Raw genomic sequence first — 8,990 nt, 5'->3', positions numbered from 1 at the left:
GAGGGACCGGCCAAGGAGAAGGAGGAGCAGCAGCTGGGGACGTTGGAGGACCCAGGCCGCCAGCTGTGTCTTGGAAACAAGTGAAGAAAGTAGCTCTTTGAGGACAGAGTACAAACCCCACAGTGTTAGGTCGAAGAAAAGAAGACTGAAAATTGGGAGATGACGGGGTGGCCACAGGGAGCTCAGCGGCGATGGTGACGAGTGTTTTGATGGGGTGGTGGGACAGTGGGTCCGGGAGGGGCCGGGAGTGGGATCCAGTGCCTTACTGATCCCCTTTGGAGGGGTATGTGGTAAAGGGAGCGCAGAGAGGATGAGGGACAGGGTATGAGACGAGGTGGGGAGGCTTTCTAAAAGGCGAGGAACTAACCACCTGCTGCTGGGAGCGGCTGCCCGGGGATTAGGAGGAGGGCCAGGCGCTAGAGCGGATGTCACTGCACGGTGACAGGGCTGGGATCAAGTGGAGACGTGAGCTTCCCACAGGAGCGTGGCTATCCCCGCGTCACACGTTCTGCTCTGTGGAGTGATTAGGGTAGCCCAGTTCCCCCCAAACCTATACTGCGGGCATCTGTGGCCCCAGCACAGTCGTCGTGGTCTATCTCACCAGTTGTGGCAGCTCTTAGAGGACCCTTCCGGGTGTCAGGCCCTCTCCCTTCTCCGCCTGGATCGGCCCTTGCTGGCCGCGGAGCACAGCCCGCACCTGATACACCTCTGAGGCTCTTGAGAGTCAGACTCCACCGTGTCGTTCACCATGTTATTTTCACTCCCCAACACGTTGCCAGAACACGCTGGAACACCTGGCTACTGCCACTGCACACTCAGTGCTTAGAGCAGATTTTGGAGTTGGAGCTGGGCTTGGATTTTACCAATTGTTCCATCTTGGGTAAGTTTAGCTAATTTAGTCCGCTTGTTTGTTTCTTTTGTAAAATGGGATAAATGGGTTAAGGTAGTGGGAATGCGATAAATCTTAATTCTCTTCCATTCTCCTCCACCCTTGCTCATGTTTACTTATCGCTGAAAGCCCCCTGATGCCATACTTGGCCTATAAAAGTTCTCATTTTTCAAGGCACAGGGCCAATACTCTCTCATTTATTGAGACTTTTGTGATTAAATCTTTTTTTTAAATTTTTTTTGTGATTTTTTTTTTTTTTTTTGTGATTAAACCTTTGTCACTGAATTCCATAGAGCCCTTCCATGGTAAATACTCTGAAATATTTCAGAGATGACATCTCCTAAGTACTGTGATCAGGGTTAAGTAGAAGCAGTGTGGGCCGGAGGGTCTCTCAGTAATACAGACTCGATGCCAGGGTTTTCCAGAGTCAGTCCTTTGTGTACCACTTTGGCCGTTTTTGCCTTGTCTATGTGCCAGCTATACTTTAATTTTTTTTTTTAATTTTTTAAGATTTATTTTTATTTTTTTAAAATTTATTTTTATTTTATTTTTTGTGCTGGCTATACTTTAACTTTTCCGTCAGTGGACCTCCTTTATAAACTAACATTTACTGGTCCTTAACAATAATTTCTGAAATCAGGGGCTACATTTTGCTGGTTCAGTTTTTTTTCTATTCCATGTTAGAATGAGTACATAACTCCTCCTACGTAGCCTTTTAAGTGCATCCTGAAACCATCTGTATGTTCCTCTTGGGTCTTTGTTTCTTTACTACATAAATGTGGCAATTGCTATTCTTTACTAGAGCAAACCCAGAGTAAATTAGGCTGTGTTGCATTGTATTTTGTTATTATGTTTAATTATAAATAGTTTGACATTTGGTCTCAGCTATGAAGTAGCAAAGTATTCTGAAAATTTATCTCTCACGGCTTGCTGATTTTACCCTCTTCGTGCTGTTCCAAAAAATGATTTTTTCCCTGAGAAAAAATTTATGATTATTAGTTTTATAAGATTAGTTTTATAAGATTTATAAGATTATTAGATTTAGTTTTATAAGTTTTATGAGATTTTTAGTTTTATAAGATTTATGAGATTTTTAATATTTGAAAAAGTTTTGTAGTAATATTTGATTTTTTTTAAAGAAAACTTACTATTGCAGTGAGATGCTAACTTACTATTGCAGAGATGGAAAATTTTCAAGGAATAGCTCGAGTCATTTCCAATCTTTTTAACCAATTCGTTACTTGGTAATAGTGAAATTTTGGAAAATGTCACTCCTTGTACACGTCTTGGCTTGCCGGGTGCTGTTTCAACACTTGCTAGAAATAGATCCAGTACGGACAACAGGTAAGAATTGCTTGAACAGATGATTTTTAGGTAAGATCTAGAAAGCCTGCAGTACACTGATACTTCAGTAAAAATTTCTCCGGCAAGTGGCACGTGGGTGGCTGGATTGGTTAAGTGTCCAACTTTTGGTTCCAGCTCAGGTCATGATCTCAGGATCCTGGGATTGAGCCCCGCATTGGGCTCCACACTCAGCTGGGCGTCAGCTTGGGGATTCTCTGCGTCTCCCCCTCACCCCTGCTCATTTGCACAGGTACACGTGTGCATGTTCTCTCTCTCAAATAGATGAATCTAAAAAAATCTGTCAGCCAAGCTTGAGTTTTTGCTTTACGTATATTGTAGATATAAACACATGATCTTTATGTATATAAAGATGATTATATATTCATATGTATAATTATTATAAAAGATTTACATGTTTCCCTATTCCATTGGCCTTAATCAATAGTGGGTGGGTGGATTTGGAACTGAATACCAGTGACCCTTTGGTCTGTTAATTGTTTTCTCTATTCATAGTGTTTGGATTTGTATTAGTTCAGTCTTACTGGTAACTAGTAATTTGAGCTTCATCTCCGTATGTGATGTGTACAGTTCATCCATCTTGTATGATGTGTAGAGTTTGCCCGTGCTTAAATATCTGACTCCTTTCCGGTCTTCCTCCCAACCTAAACACTTGGTGAGAAGCTTTATCTTTATCTTTGGAATGAAGGAGTTCACTCCAAAAACTTTTAGCTTTAAGATTTCTGCGACTTTTGTTTACTATGTGTACACTTCATTCCTGATACATAGATTTTTCAGTGCTTTGCGCATGAGATGGTGGTTTTGAACATCGGGGGCCCTATTTGTTTCTGTCCCCTAGCAGTTGGTTTTAGAGTCATGTGGGCCTAATGTCATGGTGAATTTTAAATATGCATAATTTAATCATTAACACAGCAAATTTTTTTTGTTTAGTATCCTCATATCGAGCCTTCTTACTTAGTAGAAGGGAGGTTTTCCGTTCCATCTGTGTCATCTCCCACTAGCCAGAGTGAAGCTGAACCAAGAGAGAAGTTACAACTTAGCTTTCAGGATGATGAGTAAGTAAGTGCATATCTTTGCTTTGGTTTTGCCAAGTTAAAAACAGGTCGTACTCAGTCTTGTAGGAAATAAAAATGTGACTGTGTCTTCAAATAATTGTAATTATGAGAATCTTGAAGCATTTTCTTCATATGATCTTAATCACGAACATTCTTAGTTTTTCAAAATATTTTTTCTCATTCCAAAAGTTATATAAGCTCATTTTAAAAAGTAGGAACTGAAAAGTAGGAATTCTAGTAGGAACTAGAATTATAAGGAAGACCATAAGTCTGTGATCTTACTAACTAGAGAATAGTCTTTGGGCACCTGGCTGGCTTGGTCTGTAGTGCATGCAACTCTTGATCTCAAGGTTTGAAGTTTGAGCCCCGTGTTGGGTGTAGAGAGTACTTAAACATGAGATCTTAAAAAAAAAAAAGAGTAGTCATTGATGATCTATTTATAGTCTTCCAGACTGCTTTCTTTCTTTTCTTTTTAAGATTTTATTTGAGAGAGAGAGAGAGAGAGAGAGAGAGAGAACAAACAGGAGCAGGGGAGGGGCAGAGACAAGAAGCAGATGCCCTGCTGAGCACCACGCCTGAGGTTAGATAGATAGGGACTCTATCTCTGGCTCAGGTCATGATCCCAGGGTCCTAAGTTAGACCTTATGCAAGTGAGCCACCCAGGCACCCCTTCCAGACAGCTTTGTATGCACCTATACATGTACATATTAATTTTTTTGCAAATATGGGATTGAACTGTATATATTTATAGCTTTAAAAATTAGTATATCATGTTCATTTTTCAATTATAATTAATGTAGGTATGTGTCATGTTATGACTGCACTATGTCAGGCATTTAGATTATTGGAGTTTTGCTATTATAAATGTGCTGAATTTTATTTATACATTTGCACACCTAGCAGATTAGTGTATTCAGATAAGTTCCTAGGATTAAAATTGCTGAGTTAATATTTAGACTGTTACAAATCACCACGTTGCTCTTTAGAAGATTTATACCACCTTATGCTCTCACTAGAAGGTGTACCTGAGAATGCCTACTTCTCTGACCTTTCCTAGCATTTGGTGGTATTTTTAGTCCTTGATTTCATTTTTTTAAAGATTTTATTTATTTATTCATTTGAGATTCACACACACACACACACAGAGAGAGAGAGAGAGAGAGAGAGAGGCAGAGACCCAGGCAGAGGGAGAAGCAGGCTCCATGCAGGGAGCCCGACGTGGGACTTGATCTCGGGTCTCCAGGATCACACCCTGGGCTGAAGGCGGCGCTAAACCGCTGAGCCACCCGGGCTGCCCCTAGTCCTTGATTTTAGAAGTAAAAATATCTGCACATGCATAAATGCATAGAAGAAAATCTGGAAGGCTATAAACCAAAATGTAAATGGTAGTTATCTCTTGACGGTGGTGTTACAGACATTCTTAAAGTTTTCTGTTTGAATTCATAATGGAGCATTTATGGAATTGAACATACTTTAATGTTTATTCATTACTTATATTTTTGTTGTAAATTTGCTTTTTGGTAACATTTGGATATAAGCACTTTCTATGTATTAAAGATGTTAACTCTTTGAATACTCATTCATTCCATATGTATTTTTGACCGAGTGCCTACTGTGTGCCAGGTGCTTCTCTAAGTACTTGGGAAATACCAGAACAGGCATTAAACAAAAAGACATTAAAAATGTACCAGTTTTATAGTCTATTTGAAGGGAAAATGCTAGAAAAAAATAGAACATGATAAGGAGAATAATTGGGTGAGCTGAAGGGAGTGGTCAGCATGGGCCTCATCGAGGAGGTGTAAATATGGGCAAAGACTTGAAGGAGGCATATAGGGCTCCTGGGTGGATTAGTCGGTTAAGCCTCTGCCTTGGCTCAGGTCATGATCCCAAGGTCCTGGGATCGAGTCCTACATAGGCTCCCTGCTCCACAGGGGACCTGCTTCTCCCTCTTCCCCTGCTGCTCCCCTTGCCTGTAGGCTCCTTCTTCTCTGCCTCTCTCTCAAATAAAATATTAAAAAAAAAAAAGGACTTGAAGGAGGTTGATAGCCAGTTAGACATTAGGAGGATTTTAGGTGGCGGCCTCTCTAAGGTAGATGCCTCCTTGTGTTCAAACAGCAGGATGGAGGCCGCCTGGGGTGAGCAAGGATTTTGAGAGTTGGAAACCATTAGAGGGCTATGGCTTCAAAGGTTCAGTCTGGCTAAGGTGGAGGCAAGTCTGGAAGCAGGATGACCACTTAGGAGGGTAGATCATCAGAGGGTGGGGTAGGTGGAGAGGAGCACCGGGGCCTCATGGTAGGGCACTTCCATGTTCAGTTGGGAGAGGACGGATGGGCATGGAGACTAAGGATTTGCAGGGCCTGGGGTCAGGAAGAAAACAGTGTCTCAGAAGCCACAGAAAGAACTTAATGTAAAAGAAAAGACAGGGATCCAAACGTGTCCAATAAAATGAGGTTTAGGAAGTGACCTTTGGAATTAGTTCCGATTAGGTCGCTGGTAACCCTGACAAGTGATTTTGGTGGAAGGAGGAGGCACGGTAGTGCAGGAGGGCGAATGGGGGTGAGTATCGAGATGGTGAGTTTGCTGCCAAATGTAGTGGGTCTTTTGTGGTGGGGGAAGTTACTGCACATTTACGTGGTCATAGGAACGATCTGGAAAAGGGAAATCTGATTCTGTAAAAGAAGGGAATTGGCGGAGCAACGCCTTTACCAAAATAGGAGAAGCTGGGATCTAATGTGCGTGGAAGGAAACGACTGGAGAGGGAGGAGCGTGGATAGCTCCTCTGTGCTAGCAGGTGGGAAGGCAGAGAGTGTGGTGCATGTGGCGGTAAGAAGCGGGGGAAGGTGTCTGTGCAGTGCTCAGGGGGTCTCAGTGCAGTGGGAGCCGTGACATCCACTCGGGGTAGAGGAGGAGTGGGGGGTGTAGACGGCCATGGGCGTGTGGGCGAGAGAATGGAGAGGGGAAATAGTGGCCTGTCAGCATCACAAGTCCCCCTCGAAGGTCGTGTCATGGATCTAGTGTGATTGTGATGTTTTCTCCAACCCACTCAGCTGTAGGGCTGCTGGCAAGGTACGAGGGGAGAGTTGGCTTTAACTAGGCTTGGGGTTTGATGAGAGCAGTGAGATGTGATGATCGGTCATGGGATTTAGGGTGAGGAAGAGGCAAGGAGAGCAGAAGGGCGAGGGGGTGTGAGATGTGGTGGCAGGAGTGGACTGGGGCTTGGGTTGGTCAAAGAATTATGGAGTTGAGGTATTAAGGCAGATAGTGTGAGGGGTCAAAGGTGACTCCTGGCTATGAGGCTTTATCCGTACTCCGCCTCTTGCTGGTCGAGGCCGGTGAGCTGCATCAGACCCAAGAGCTTTTGCAGAAGATTGGGAGGAACATTGCCTTTAAGGAAAAACATTGTCATCCATACATTAAAACAACAGAGGTACAAAGATGGGGACAAGGCCAGTGGCAGGGACTAAAAAGTAAAACTTTCGAAGCATTTAGTAATTCAGAGAATCAGCTTTTTGGCAAATATGCTCATATCCTTTAAGTCTATTTTGTTTTCAGAAAGCTGGAGCTTTTCCCCGCATATGATAGATTCAGAGATACTTATTTGGGAAAGAAAAAAACCCTTTTTATCACTTGAGAGGCAAAATAACAATGTGATGATGTATTTGGTTTTGGTAGACCGTGTACTCTGCACCCATGGTGTGCACTTCCCAGGGCCCCTGCAGTGGGGCCAATGTCAGTTTCTGGCTGACCCTAAATGCTTTTCTTTACACTATATCGATTTTTCCCCTTTTTTTGGGAGATTAAATACATAACTGGTTAATATTTTATTGATTTACCCAAGGTAACTGACATTTAATCATGATTCTGTCTTCTGATGAAAAGTTCCATCTCTTAAGAAAAAGAATCCTAGAAAGTCAACATTTGTCAGATGCTGCTCTTTTTTTTTAATAATAAATTTATTTTTTATTGGTGTTGTTCAATTTGCCAACATACAGAATAACACCCAGTGCTCATCCCGTCAAGTGCCCCCCTCAGTGCCCGTTACCTAGTCGCCCCCACCCCCGCCCTCCTCCCCTTCCACCACCCCTAGTTCGTTTCCCAGAGTTAGGAGTCTCTCATGTTCTGTCTCCCTTTCTGATATTTCCCACTCATTTTTTCTCCTTTCCCCTTTATTCCCTTTCAATATTATTTATATTCCCCAAATGAATGAGACCCTATAATGTTTGTCCTTCTCCGATTGACTTGGAGTGTCTTCTTTGCAAAGTGATACAACAAGTACAGGAGAGGAGCAAGCTGCAGCTACAAAACCCTTGCAGAGCCAAGATCCTTTTGATAGGATTTCACCACTGTAACAAGTGCAGGTACTGAACTTTTAGAAGTTACCTACTAATGTATATATTTCCATTTCCTTTCTCATTTGTCTATCTTAGGTGTTTATCTTGAGCTACAATATGGTAAACTGAAAATACGGTTTGGCAATTACCTGTTAATATTTTTACAGGAAGACGTCTCTTGGGTTATCTTCTAACTGTCTTCACTAATTAAGCTGAAAGCTGCTTTCCTTTGGAAACCATGCGGTCAGGTGGCCACAGCACACATTATGTTCCAGACATACCTTTCACATACTCCCGCACCAATCAGCTTATATTACTACCAGTCATTTTTGTTCCTAAATTTATTTTTATATAAATTAGTGAATTATAAATTCTAAAAGATATTCTCGTTTCTAAGAAAACCAAGTTGGACACTTTGGAGTCTTTTGAACAATTGCTATCAAATTGGATCTGGCCAAGAAACTATTAAAATAGGGACTGCTGGGTGGCTCAGTGGTTGAGTGTTGGCTTTGGGCTCAGGGCATGACCCTGGAGTCTCCAGATCGAATCCCACATCGGGTTCCCTATGAGGAGCCTACTTCTCTCTCTGCCTCTGTCTCTGCCTCTCTCTTTGTGTCTTTCATGAATAAATAAATAAAAATATATTAAAGAAAAAAGAAACTACAAAAATGAGGGGAAAATATAAAAAATGACTTACACCTGTGCTTTCTGATTGCTTCTAAGTACTCTATATTCTCTTTGTCAGAGAAATTAAAGCTAGGTATTTTAAACTATATATTGTATTTTTATGTAGTGAAGATAGCATGTCATTTCAAACTGTGTGGTTCAGTACTTAAACCCATACATACTATAGGATTGATGAGTGAAGTTCCTTTTGTATGTATATGTTATAAAGCTTAATGGATGTTTTTATTTCTCTTGATGAAAAGTGTCAAATATGTATGCAAATATTGAGAATGGTATTAACTCCTCACACTTAGAAGCAATAAAAGAAAAAATTAGTAAATTGGACTTCATTGAAATTGAAAACTTTTGTGCCAGACAGTGAAGAGGCAACACAAAGATGGAAGAGCATGTTTGCAAAGCACATACATGGTAAGAGACTGGCATCCAGAATACATGTCTTGCAATTCAGTAAAACAAAGGACCTAAAATCAATACTGTAAAATGGGCAAAAGATTTCAATAGACATTTGCCTAAAGGAGTTGTAAAATGACCAAGAAACACATGAAATGATGTTCGCCATCTTTAGTCATCAGGGGAGTACACATCAAAACCATGAGATAATTACTTTGCACCTACTATAATAGCTATACTCAAAAAGTTGGAAAATAGCAAGTGTTGATGAGGATA

At 41.4% G+C, this 8,990-nt stretch overlaps 1 long non-coding RNA gene across 3 annotated transcripts in view; it reads left to right on the top strand.

Annotated features, from left to right (window-relative positions):
• The first annotated feature begins 427 nt into the window (after positions 1 to 427).
• Positions 428 to 8,990, top strand: part of LOC140598992 (uncharacterized) — a 45,864-nt gene continuing 37,301 nt past the window's right edge. Inside the window, exons 1-3 of one of the 3 annotated variants that reach the window (XR_012001539.1) lie at positions 428 to 880; positions 2,369 to 2,483; positions 3,182 to 3,306. This is a non-coding gene — a long non-coding RNA (uncharacterized lncRNA). Of the gene's footprint in view, positions 881 to 2,368; positions 2,484 to 3,181; positions 3,311 to 8,990 lie in introns of all 3 variants that reach the window. The other 2 variants (XR_012001538.1, XR_012001540.1) reach the window with 2 other exon arrangements.

This window comes from Vulpes vulpes, chromosome 5 (genome assembly GCF_048418805.1).
Source record: "Vulpes vulpes isolate BD-2025 chromosome 5, VulVul3, whole genome shotgun sequence".
Lineage (NCBI taxonomy): Eukaryota > Metazoa > Chordata > Mammalia > Carnivora > Canidae > Vulpes > Vulpes vulpes.
This window is presented reverse-complemented; position numbering and strand designations above follow the sequence as displayed.